This window comes from Furipterus horrens, unplaced genomic scaffold (assembly GCF_987537825.1).
Source record: "Furipterus horrens unplaced genomic scaffold, mFurHor1.1.pri manual_scaffold_8, whole genome shotgun sequence".
In the NCBI taxonomy this organism is placed as follows: domain Eukaryota; kingdom Metazoa; phylum Chordata; class Mammalia; order Chiroptera; family Furipteridae; genus Furipterus; species Furipterus horrens.
The window spans coordinates 98,950,174-98,963,197 of NW_028327178.1; the positions used below are offsets into that span (position 1 = coordinate 98,950,174).

The window sequence follows — 13,024 nt, forward strand, 5'->3', positions numbered from 1 at the left end:
ATAAATAAACACATCTATTATCTCACAGTTCCTGTGGATCAGAAATTAGAGGATGGCTTACCTGGGCCTCTACAAGGCTGCAATCAAGGTGTTGGCCAGGGCTCAGTTCTCACATGAAAACTCAGCTAACAATGAATCCTCCTCTCACAAGCTCACTCAGGTTTGTGGAAAAATTCATTTCTCTGAGTGTATAATGGTGAGGCCATCTTCAACACTGCCTGCAACTTCTTGCCCTGTGGGGTCCAATTACTTTAGGGTGTGTTGCTTGCCCAAAGTCAGCAAGTGAAAGAACTCAAGAGTGAGCTATCAAGACACAGTCTTTTATCATGTGACATAATCCCACCACTTTGCCATATTCTACTGGTTAGAAGCAAGTCACAGAGGTTTATTTAAAGGCATGAACACCAGAGGTGGGGATCATTGGGAGTTCTCCTCAAGGCCTGTCCACCAAATAAAGGTGAAATAAGAACATTTTCAAATTGGTGAAAACTAAGAGAACTCATTGCCGGCAGACCTGCTCTACCAGGAACACTAAATGAAGGTCATCAAGGGAAAGAGAATGATGTAGATGGGAACTCTTCAAGAAGGAATGATAATCCCTGAAAATGTTAAATATGTAAATTAATATAAAATATTAAAATTATCTTAATTTCCAAGAAGACTGCATCTGACTAGAGTAAAAGTTATGACATTCTATTGCAGGACTTATAAAATACGTAAATGGAATATACATGATAAGGGTGTGAGGCTCTTAAATGTTGTGTGAAGTGATAAAATATTAAATCTTAGTAGAATATAAGAAAATTTAAGAGTGAATAGTGTAATTACTAAGCAATCACTTTGAAAAGTGCAAAGAAGTATAGCTAAAAGCCAATTAAATTAATTAAAGTTCTAAAAATTAACCCAAAAGAAAGCAGAAGGGAGGATCAGGGAAAAAATATATATATGATGGACAAATAATAAAATGGTAGACCTAATATTAAATAATATCCATAATTACAGCATCTGTAAATGAAATAAACACTCCAACTAAAAGGCAGAGAATTTCAGAATGGATTTTTTAAATAAACAAAAACAGAAGAAGAAATGCTATCTTCTGACTACAAGATGCACTTTAAATATAACAATACAATAAGTGAAAGAAAATGGATGAGAAAAGATATATCACACAACAAAATTAGGGTATAAGGCAGCTGGAATGAGGGCTATGTTATTTCAAATAAAGAAGACCTCAAGACAGAACATTAGAAAAAATAAAAAGGAACATTTCATAATGGTAAAATGGTTCATTTTCATCAAGAAGACATAAAAATTATAATTCCACCTAATGGTAGGGCTTAAAATTCATGGATAAAAAATGACAAAAGCTAACACTCCTCTCTCAGAGATTGCTAGAACTAGATTTTTTTTAATCATTAAAAATGTAAAAGTTGTGGACAATGCCATAAACCACCTTGATCTAATTTATATTTATAGAGCACCACTATACCCAACAGTAATAGAATCCACATTTTTTTCAAATTCTCATATGCATTCAACAAATAGACCATATCCCGGGCCATAAAATAAATCTCAATAAAATTAAAGTAATACAGAGTATGTTTTCTGACCACAGTAGAATTAAATTTAAAATCATTAGCTATTAGATATGCAGAAAAAACATACTATTTGGATATTAGGCGAAAACTTTATAATTAATTATTGGGTCAATGAAGAAATCAAAAGGGAATTTTTTAACCATTTTATATGAATAATGGAAGTACAATATATACAGTTTTATGGGATTCAGTTAAAACAATGCTTAGAAGGAACTTCATAATTTAAATATTTATATTAAAAAATAAAATAGATGTAAAATAAATGACCTAAGTTTCCACCTCAAGAAGCTTAAAAAAGAAGAGCAAAGCACACTCAACGTTAGTAGAAATAAGATACTTTTTTAGAAGAGCAGAAATCATCTAAATGAAAACAAACAATAGAGGAAATATAACAAAGCCAAAAGCTTGTTTTCTGCAAAGATTAACAAAATTAACAAATCCCACGCTTGACTGCCCAAGAAAAGAAGATAAAGAACACAAGTTACCAATATCAGAAATAAAAGAGGAGACAGTTACAAATTCTACAGATATTAAAAGAATAACAGAATATTATAATAACTTTATGCTAAAATGATTTATACAACCTAGAAAAACAGACAAGTTGAAAACTACAACTTACCAAAATTGATAAAAAATAAATCTACATAGCCATACATCTAACAAGAAATTGAATCCATAATTTAAAACGTTCCCACACAAAAAATCTTAGCACAAAGAAAACTTCATGTGGTTTTGCCAGAGAATTTTATTAAAGAGGATTAACGCCTATCCTACGAAAACTCAAAAAATGGGAAAGAGAACACCTTCCAACTCATTTTGTGAAAACAACATAACCCTAGTAACAAACCTGACAAAGAAATCACACACAAAATAGTTCCAGACCAAAATCCTCTATGAACATAGACGTAACAATCCTTCACAAAATCTGAGCAAGTAGAATACAACAACATACAAAAAGCGAAATGCATCAAGACCAAATTAGGTGCACCCCAGGACTCCATGCCTGGTTTACCTTACACAAAGCCAAAATTAATAGGCTAAAAAGAAAAATCAAAGACTTATTTAAATAGAGGCAGGCCCTAGCTGGGTAGCTCAGCTGGTTAGAGCGTTGTCCTGATAAGCCAAGGTTGCAGCTTAATCCCTGGTTCAGGGCACGCAGAGGAATCAACCAATGAATATGTAAATAAGTAGAACAACAAATCGATGTCTCTCTCTCTCTCTCTTTCTAATAAATGAAATTTTAAAATAATAAATAGGGGCAGGAAAATTATTTATTAAAAATCTAACAGCCATTCACTAAGAAAAAAAACACTACTTCATCATACCAGAATTAAAAGGCAACTTCAATCTAATCAACATCATCTTCATAAAACTAGTTAATATTATACTTAATAGTTAAATATTGAATGCTTTCACCTCTAAATTGGGAGTAAAGCAAGGATGTCCATTTTCACCACTTATAATGAACACTAGGCCAGAGGCCCTAGCCCGTGAAGTAAAAGACATCCAGGTTGATAAGGAAGAAGTAAAACTCTCCTTATTCACAGATGAATGATGTTTATATAGAAAATCCTAAAGAATCTATAAAACATCTATGAGAACTAGTAAGTAAATGAACAAACTTGGAGATGCAAGAACAATATATACAAAAACAACTGTATTTTTATATTATACAGTGAAAAATTGGAAAGTAAAATTAGAAAAGCAATTTATTTACTGTATTGTCAAAAAACATAAAATAGGAATGAATTTAACAAAAGACATTACCTCTATGTTCAAAACTTCTAGCCCTGGCTGCTGTGGCTCAGTGGATTGAGCGGTGTCCTGTGAACCTAAAGGTGGCTGGTTTCCCAGTCAGGCCTGGGTAGGGGTCTGGGTCCCCAGTTGGGAGCCTGTGAGAGGCAATGGATCCATTCGACTCTTGCACACTGACGTTTCTCGCCCTCTCGTCCTCCCTTCCCCTCTCTCTAAAAGTAAATAAAACCTTAAAAAAAAAAAGTCTTCTACATGAAAAACCACGGAATATTACTGAGATAAATTAAAGATCTAAATACATGTAAAGATCTACCAAATGTACCAGCTGGAATACTAAATGTTTTTATTTTTTTACTTTTTAAATTTTACTTTATTGATTATGCTATCACAGTTGTCCTAACTTTTTTCCCCCTTTGTCCCGCTCCACCCAGCAACCCCCCTCCCTCAGGCAGTCCCCCTACCACTGTTGATGTTCATGGGTCATGCATGTAAGTTCTTTGGCTACTCCATTTCCTATACTGTACTTTACACCCCCATGGCTATTCTGTGACTACCTATCTATGCTTCTTAATCCCCTCACCTCTTCACCCATTCCCCCCACACCCCCTCCCATCCAGCAGTAATCAAAACGCTCTCTGTATTCATGATTCTGCCTTTGTTCTTCTTGTTTGCTTAGTTTGTTTTTTAGATTCAATTGTTGATTGATTTGTATTATTTGCCATTTTACTGTTCATAGTTTTGAGCTTCTTTTTCTTAAATAATCCCCTTTAACATTTCATATAATAATGGTTTGGTGATGATAACTGCTTTAATTTTTCCTTGTCTGGGAAGCACTTTATCTGCCCTTCTATTCTAAATGATATCTTTGCTGGGTAGAGCAATCTTGGCTGTGGATCCCTACCTTTTATGACTTTGAATATTTCTTGCCAATCCCTTCTAGCCTGCAAAGTTTCTTTTGCGAAATCAGCTGACAGTCTCATGGGTACTGCCCTGTAGGTAACTAACTTCCTTTCTCTTGCTGTTTTTCAGATTCTCTCTTTATCTTTATCATTTAGCATTTTAATTATGGTGTGTCTTGGAGTGGGCCTCTTTGAATCCATCTTGTTTCAGATTCTCCGTGCTTCCTGAACTTGCATGTCTATTTCCTTCACCAAATTAGGGAAGTTTTCTTTCATTATTTTTTCAAATAGACTTCCAATTTCTTGCTCTTTCTCTTCTCCTCCTGGCATCCCTATGATCTCTTGAAGTTGTTGCAGAGGCTAATGTGGTCTGTGGCTGCCCAATGGGTGCACAGGCTCTGGATTTTCCCGGGTGGTACAGAGCAAAGTTGGCCCCCACCTGTGTTTTGCCCTGGGCCACCCTGCCTGAGCTATAAAGCAATCTGAGATGGCTGCTACTTGTGCTGGGTTTGGAAACTCCCAGGTGAATTCAAGGTGTGAATCTAGGCCGGCTGCTGCTAGTGCCTGGGGCTCACTGAGGCCAGCTGTTGCTTATTTGAGAGGATTTAGAAAGTTGTGAAGCTAAGGCCAGTCATTCATATGGAAAAGCAGCTTGGGTGGGCCCATAAGTTGGGTGGGGCAGAGTCTCTGGGGATCTCCAAGGCAGGTCAAACAGTGTTAGCCAGGTTGATGGAGTCTCAGATATGGCACCAGCTTGCCAGCTTTGTTGGGGGCAGATTCAGAAAAGAGACTATGGCCTCTGCTTGACTAATGCCAGACAGTTCAGTTCCTCCCTGTGTACCACTGGTGCCTTTCAAGCTGCTACCAGGTGCTGGAGTTGAGAGGGAGTGAGTCTGAGTAGGTAAGTCCATGTGTGGGTTCTTTAAGAGGAACTGCTTGCAGTTCCAGCACTTTCTTCCACTGACTCAATCCCCACTGGTTTTTGTAGCCAAAAGTTGTAGGGACTTATCCTCTTGGCACTGGTACCTTAAGCTGGGCGGGGGGGCCTGGTGTGGGGCTGGGACTCCTCACTCCCGAGATGTCCCTCCCAAATTTGCACCCACCAAATGTGGGTGAGAGGCCAGACTGTTCCATGTCTGAGCCTCTCCTACCAGTCTGGATGGATGTGGTTTCTTTAATTCCATAGTTGTCAGGCTTCCATTCTACTTGATTTCTGATGGTTCTGAGTGATGATTGTTCTATATTTTAGTTATAACTTTGATGCAGTTGTGCGAAGAGGTGAGCCCTGTCTGATCGGAAATCGTAAATGTTTTTAAAATGTCAATTATCTATATATTTAATGAAATCCCAACCATAATCCAAGTAGTTAGTCCATCTTGTAGAATTTGACAAACTGATTATAAAATTTATATAGAAATACAAAGGACCTAGCAATATCCATAGTAACATTGAAAAAGGACACATTTGGAGGACTAACACGACCTGACATAAAGACTTCCCATGGGCAGACGCCGTCACCACCGCCACCACCGCCACCCCAGATATTCCTGCATCCAGCCATGGTCAACCCCACCGTGTTCTTCAACATCGCTGCCAACGGCAAGCCCTTGGGCCACGTCTCCTTCGAGCTGTTTGCAGAAAAAGTCCCAAAGAGGGCAGAAAACTTTCGTGTTCTGAGCACCGGGGAGAAAGGATTTGGTTCTAAAGCTTCCTGCTTTCACAGAATTATCCCGGGGTTTATGTGCCAGGGTGGGGACTTCACACGTCACCATGGCACAGGTGGCAAGTCCATCTACGGGGAGAAATTCGATGATGAGAATTTCATCCTGAAGCACACAGGTCCTGGCATCTGGTCCACAGTGAATGCTGGACCCAACACAAACGGTTCCCAGTTCTTCATCTGCACGGCCAAGACCGAGTGGCTGGATGGCAAGCATGTGGTCTTCGGCCAGGTGAAAGACGGCACGGTGTTGTGACAGCTGTGGAGCGCTATGGGTCCGGGAACGGCAAGAGCAGCAAGAAGATTACCATTACTTACTGTGGACAACTCTAATACATTTGACGTGGGTTTTATCTTAACCACCCGACCATTCCTTCTGTAGCTCAGGAGAGCACCCCTTCACCCCTCTCTGCTTGGAATGTTCTGTAATCTTCGTGCTCTCACCGCAGTTCATTGGGTTCCATATTTTCCTTACCCCTTCCAAGTCTAGCTGGATTGCAGAGTTAAGTTTATGATTATGAAATAAGAACTAAACAACAATTGTCAAAAAAAAGAAAAAAAAACTTCCTATGAAGCCCTGACTGATGTGGCTCAGTTAGTTGGTTAGCATCCCACAAACCAAAAGATCACCAATTCAATTCTTTTTTTTTTTATAATTTATTTATTTGTTTATTTTATTTTTAGAGACGGGGGAAAGGAGAAAGAGAGGGAGAGAAACATCACCGTGTGGTTGCCTCTCACTTGTGTCCCCAACTGGGGATCTGACATGCAACCTAGTAATATGCCCTGACTGGGAATCGAACCGGCAATACTTGGCTCGCAGACCAATGCTCAATCCACTGAGCCACAGCAGCCAGGGTCACCAATTCAATTCTTGATGAGAGCATATGCCTGGGGTGCAGGTTCAGTGCCCAATCAGGGCCCTTACGGAAGGCAGCCAATCAAGTGTCCCACATCAATGTTTCTCTCCCTCTTTCTTCCTCCCATCCCCTCTCTCTAAAATAAAAAAAAATAAAATAAAAGACTTCCTATGAAGCTATAGCAATTAAGGCACTGGTATAGGACAGACAGAATAGAGTGCCCAGAAATACATTCTCATCTATAAGGTTATTTTAGTTTTGATGAAAAGATACCAAAGCAATCCAATAAAGAAAGGAAATGTTTCCAACAAATAGTTCTGGAACAACTGGATAGCCAATATGGAAATACAGTGACCCTCAACCCTTACCTTCTCTCCCCATGGACAAAAGTTAAATCAAGATAGGATCATGGACCTAAACATAGAAGCTTAAACTATAAAACTTCTAGAAGAAAATGTAGATGACTTTCTTCTCAACTTAGAAAGTAGGCTTCTTTGACAGGTTTCTTAGACAATAACCATTTAAAATCATAAAAGAATAATCATATAAACAATGATAATTAAAAATGTATAAACTAGAGCTATCAAAATGTAAAATGTCTACTCATCAGAAGACACCTTTAGGAAAATGAATATGTCACTGGGGGGAAAAATGCAGAAAACATATATTTGACAAATAGCCATTATTCAGAGTTTTGTTTCTTTTTTAACTCCTACAACTCATTAATTTTTTAAAAACTTACTTAAAAATGGTAAATGATTTTAAGAAACACTTCACAAGACAAAATATATAAGTGGCCCATGTGCACAGGAAAAAAAGAATGTTCAACATCATCAGTCATCAGGGAACAGGAGATTAAAACCACAATGAGATACCTTTATATAGTTACCAAAATGGCCACATTTAAAGACCAACACCTCCAACTTGTTAAGAATGTAGTGTGACTGGAACTCACACATTTTTTAGAAGAGTGTGAAATGATGCAATCGCTTTAGAAAAAGATCCTGAAAGATCCTTATAAAGCTAAATATACCCCTACCCTGTGACCAGCAATCCCACTCCTAGGTATTTACCCCAGAGAAAGGAAAGCGCATGTTTATGGAAAGATTTGTACACAAATGTTCACAGTAGTTTTTTCGTAATAATCTCAAGTAGTCTTAGTTAAGGCATCTTTCTATCTACTGCTTCCCATTCATTCCCCATAGAAGCCAGTGAGATCTTCCTAAAACACAAATCTGACTACATTGTTTTGCCTAAAACTCTTCAAGGGTTCCCCATTGCTGTTAAGACCAAGATCAAACTCTTAATCATGACATAATTGGTTTAAGGATATGCTCAGCCTTCCCTAACACACATCCCCCCCACCCCTTGATACTGGAGGGCAGAATATTGTTATGGGCCGGGCCCAAGGTCTAGGGTGCCGAGCTAGTACATGGCATACACTGAAGAACTGGAACACTTGATGCAAGTGATATCGTCAGAAAACTACTCTCCAGGTGGCTGAAGAAGAGCATGGAAGCTGTTTGTCCCTAGGGTGACAGCCTGACCTCCATCACTCATCCATCCCTTTGTGATTCTCAAGAAGTTAGGGATTGGGCTGGTTGAAGGCTACTGACCACAAGCAGAACAGCCTGCAGTGGAGGCGAAGCCCACTTTTCTTTAGCTTCAGGGAGGTTTTGCTCCCTGAATTAAATCTGACTAATTGAGTGTACAATATACATTTCCCCTTCACCACCGAGCTCCCAAGCCGAAAGATGAGCCTGAATAGGCTAAAAAAAAAACATCAGTAAGAAGGGAGAGTGTAAGGCTGTGGGCTGGTGTGAGGGGCCACCTCCCCTTAGAGATGCCCCATTAAGTGGCCACACTCTGACTTTGGGGTCCAACTTTGGCTTTAAGTGCTGGCCCTGCAGGGCACTTAATGTATGGCCTTGGCCTCCGTCTCCTCCTGGGTGAAGACAAGGCAAGGTACCCTGAGCCTGGCAGAGGGTAGTGTGTGTATTCAGGGCTGGGTATGTATTCAGGGCTCTGGATGCTAATGCTTTCCAGAAGGGGCCCAATCTGAATGCTTCCCCAAAAAAGCTCCACTCTCTTTCTTTGGTAACTTCCACATTTACATATAAATTGCTACCTAATGGCTCTGCCCTCCTTTATCTTAGCTTCAGGTCCTAATGAGCTGGAAAAATGGTCCTGTGTGAGGAATAATGAAGCTTCCAGGCTGAGGAAGGGAGATGGTGTGATCCTTCCATCACTGTGCTGAGAAGGGAAGGAGGGGGAACACAATGCCCACCCCCCACTGGGATACGTGTCCCAAAGTCCCAAAGGAAGAGGGGAAAATCATTTTTGTAACAGTTTGAAATAGGTGGAAAATCAAGCACGGAAGTATGTGAGATCCACTACACAATTTGTGAAAAGTGAGTCATAATTATATTTGTTCTGCCCGGCATACACATCGCAAATTCTTCATCCAGGCAGAAACTAAAAATAAAGATGAGCCAGGAGCGCCATCTGGGGTGAGAACTGTCACTACCTCTGCTGCTCAAATTCAGAGATCTCTGCAGACAGCTGGAGGTGTGGGATACATGATACAGTCTCACACACACACACACACACATACACACACACACACTACTGAGTGCCAGGCCCCTCTTAAAGCACATTAGCTACATCCTTCTATTCAAGTTCCACAACCCGTGTCCCATTTAGAGACTGAGAAAATTATGACTTGCCCAGCTAAGTAATTGGCAGGCTTGGGAATGTGGCTCAGGTCCAGGTGCATTTACACTTAACCGCTAAGCAGAAGTTCTTAAGTGAGATCCGTGGATAGAATTCAGGGGGTCTGTGAATGGGAAAAAAAAAATTACATCTTTATTTTCTCCTAACTGGAATTTAGCATTTCCTTTAAATCTGAATGTAAGCAACAAACCAGTACCTGGGAATTTATCACTAAGAGAAATCACTGATATTTTCATATCCTATTACAACTGTTGCTATTCTCTCAAAGTGTCATTTATGTTCATCACTATTTCAACATGTCAGTAGCTATTAGACCCACCACAAGACCTTGTCATTTGATGCGTTAATAAAGAAGCACTATGTTAGCTCCCCCAACATAAAGCTCTGCTGTGCAGCATTTGCTGATTTCCACGCTGTAAATACTCTCATTGCCCATTTCAAGGGTGGCGATGTTTAACAACTGGTTTTCAAATTTCTTGAAAATTTTAACAACCAGTGATCGGAAGCAGGAACAAGATGGCTCCAGCACACCATTAGCACAAGAGGAGTTTCCTGGGTCTGCTTGCCCTTGTGTGCACCTCTCTTGCCTAAAACTCTGTGGCTTTCAGTATAATGATGTCAATAATAACAACAATAAATTTTAAATACATATAATAAATCCCTAATGTGCCAAGCATATGAATAAGTACTTAACATGACTTATATCATTTAATCTACCAATGATGCTAGCATAAAGCAGGTATTATTAGATGGTTCTCAATGGGGGGAGAGGGGAAGGGATTTTACCCCTGGGGACACTTCGCATTGCCTGAAGACATTCTTGACTGCATAAGGGGGTTTGCTGCAGGCATCTATCTAATGAGTAGGTGCTGCTAACCATCCTACAATTTACAGGACACACACACCACCCAACAAAGAGTTTTCCACCCCCAAATGTCAACAGTGGTGACATTGAGAGATCCTGTATTACTGTTAGGCAATTTTACAGATGAGGAAACCAGAGATTAATTTGCCAAGTTCATAGAGCTATTGTGTAGTGAGTTCTCAGGGAAGACTAGTTCCAGTCCTTGACCTCCCCTCACCAGATGTAGGTTACTAGAAGGAAAGCAGCCTGCTGGGGGGAGTCTGGGCAATGAGTGTCTCATGGAGACTCAGGCATCACATGTGGGAGGATCCAACCCCAGCTGCTTCTGAAGAGAAGGAGATTTGGCCCCAGAAATGATTCTCAAGGTGGGTCATCCAGGTGGCCCATTGGGCTGCCTGCAAATTCATGTAAGATAGTAAATTGAAGAGTGGAAGTGAGGGTCGTTCCTCCATGAATGTTTATTAAGCACCTACTACGTGCCAGTATTTGCCCTGGCTGGTTTAGCTCAGTGGATTGAGGGTCGGCCTGCGAGCTAAGTGTCGCTGGTTCGATCTTCCAGTCAGGGTACATCAGAGAAGGAAAACTCTGACTCCAAAAAACCTCCGCTGCCTTGCGGCATACCTCTTCAGGGGAAAGGCTAAGGGAGTAAACCCCGACAGAAAATCCGGAGCCGGAGTCCCTAAGGCGGTTTGACGTTGTAGTCAACACCGGCAACTCCTGCGGCGCACCTGAACCCAAGCTGTATCGACTCCGTCTTTCCCTTGGACCCTTCAGCTGCGAAGAGAGGGGGGGTCTGCTGCATGGGCAACAGCAGACCCTCCATATTACCCTGCCCAGGCTCTGTAGCTTCAGCGTCATCACAAGATGTCGATTCAACACGGGAGGAGACAGATACCATGTCACTCCCGAGTCGGACTGCACAGCCATTCTCGGTGGTGCAGATAGACTCTTGAGAAGCTACACCATCGTCTCTCGAGACGGACGGCTGCCGCCGCCGTGCCAGTACTACTCTAGGTGCTGGGGATAGCATAGGGAACTAAACAAAATGGCTCTTGCCCTCACGGATAGTAGAGTCTGGTGGAGGGGACAAAAAAGCAAATTTAAAAATGGGTTAAAGTAATTAAAATAGATGCTGTGAAGGAAGCAAGTGAGGGGCTATGATAAATAATTTTAGGGGGACTTTCTTTAGACACGGAGGTCAGGGGAGACCTCCCTGAAGAGGTGACACGTGAGGCTGAAGGATGAGAAGCCAGCCCTGGGAGGAGAGGGGAGAAGGAGCAGCCGCGGAGACAGGCAGGTGATGAGGCTCTGAGGAGGGAAAGAGGATGTGCTCTAGTGATCTAAAGCAGGGCACTGTCACTGGAGCACAGAGGACAAGGGGCGGGCAAATTCAGGACCTAAGGGTAAAGAGAATGGCTGGGGCCATTCCACACTGGGCTTTGCAGGACTGTCCCACAATCTTGTGTGCCCACGCTCAAAACAGGTGTGACACAGAGGCAATGAGGCTGGACAAGTAAACCTGGAGGGTTGGGGAGGGACTGTAGCTACCAAGATGAATTTCTGGACTCTCTTGCTCCCCTACCCACCTGCCTTAACCCAACACCTCTGCTGACCCAAGATTCCCGGGTGCCACAACCCAGGACCCAAAACACATGTTAGTGTGTGGGAGTGCGAGTGTGTATACACAATAATGGTGACAATCAAACAATCAAATGGTTATTGGGGAACTCTTCAGCTCCAAGGTCAATCACAGCACTGGGGAACCAACTCACCTGGCTCTCGGCTGAGAAAGTGGCATTAATAATTAGTCATCGGGGCAGCTGCGGCCCACGTATGCTGAATCGCTGCACCGTTCAACAGCAGCGGGATGGGCTCGTGTCCGAGAGCTGGGCTGGCTTTGCTGAACAGGTTAACAAACTCGGTACCAAGCTCTGTGTACAGAAGCCCTTAGTTCTGAAACAGGGGGGCTCCGCTCAGAGGGCAGAGATGGCAGGAGGCTGAGGAAGCAGGAAGGTGGAGGCGGAGGGGAGGAAACAGACTCTGAGTGGGCATGCAGGCGGAGCCTGCTGCTTGTGAAGCTTCGCATATACCCATTATTTGTTTAATCCTTCCAACAGCCCGTGTGAGGGGTATTCTTTTCCGCATTTTCCACTCAGGGACTTTAGACCCAGACAGGTCCAGGATTGGAATCCAGATCTCCCCTTTCCTCCCTGAAGCTTGGATTTCACCGCGAGTAATTCGAAGAGCTTCTTTATCCACTCAGAACTTAAATAAGTGAGCAGAGGAACCATCCGTGGGCCCCGGACAAATATGGCCCTGACGTGGAGAGGTCAAGATAAATGGGAGAACTTGCTGGAACGCTCCAGAAAGTGTGAATGCCCAGGAGGTGAGCAAAGGCATCGGGAACTTGGACCCATGTGACTGCATAGAGGGATGTGTTTGAAACTACCCAATAGATCCACCTGTTTTGCATCCCGGTGAGTCGCGATGCTCTGTGTCCCTTCACCTCACCAACCCCCTCCCCGCTCAATCAGGACTTTTATTACCTTAAGAGGAGTGCAGAGACCATCTGCCATAAAGAGGTCACAGTCTGG

At 42.0% G+C, this 13,024-nt stretch overlaps 1 pseudogene; it reads left to right on the forward strand.

Annotated features, from left to right (window-relative positions):
• The first annotated feature begins 5,811 nt into the window (after window positions 1-5,811).
• LOC150003586 (peptidyl-prolyl cis-trans isomerase A pseudogene) lies at window positions 5,812-6,519 on the forward strand (annotated as a pseudogene).
• Window positions 6,520-13,024: the final 6,505 nt, after the last annotated feature.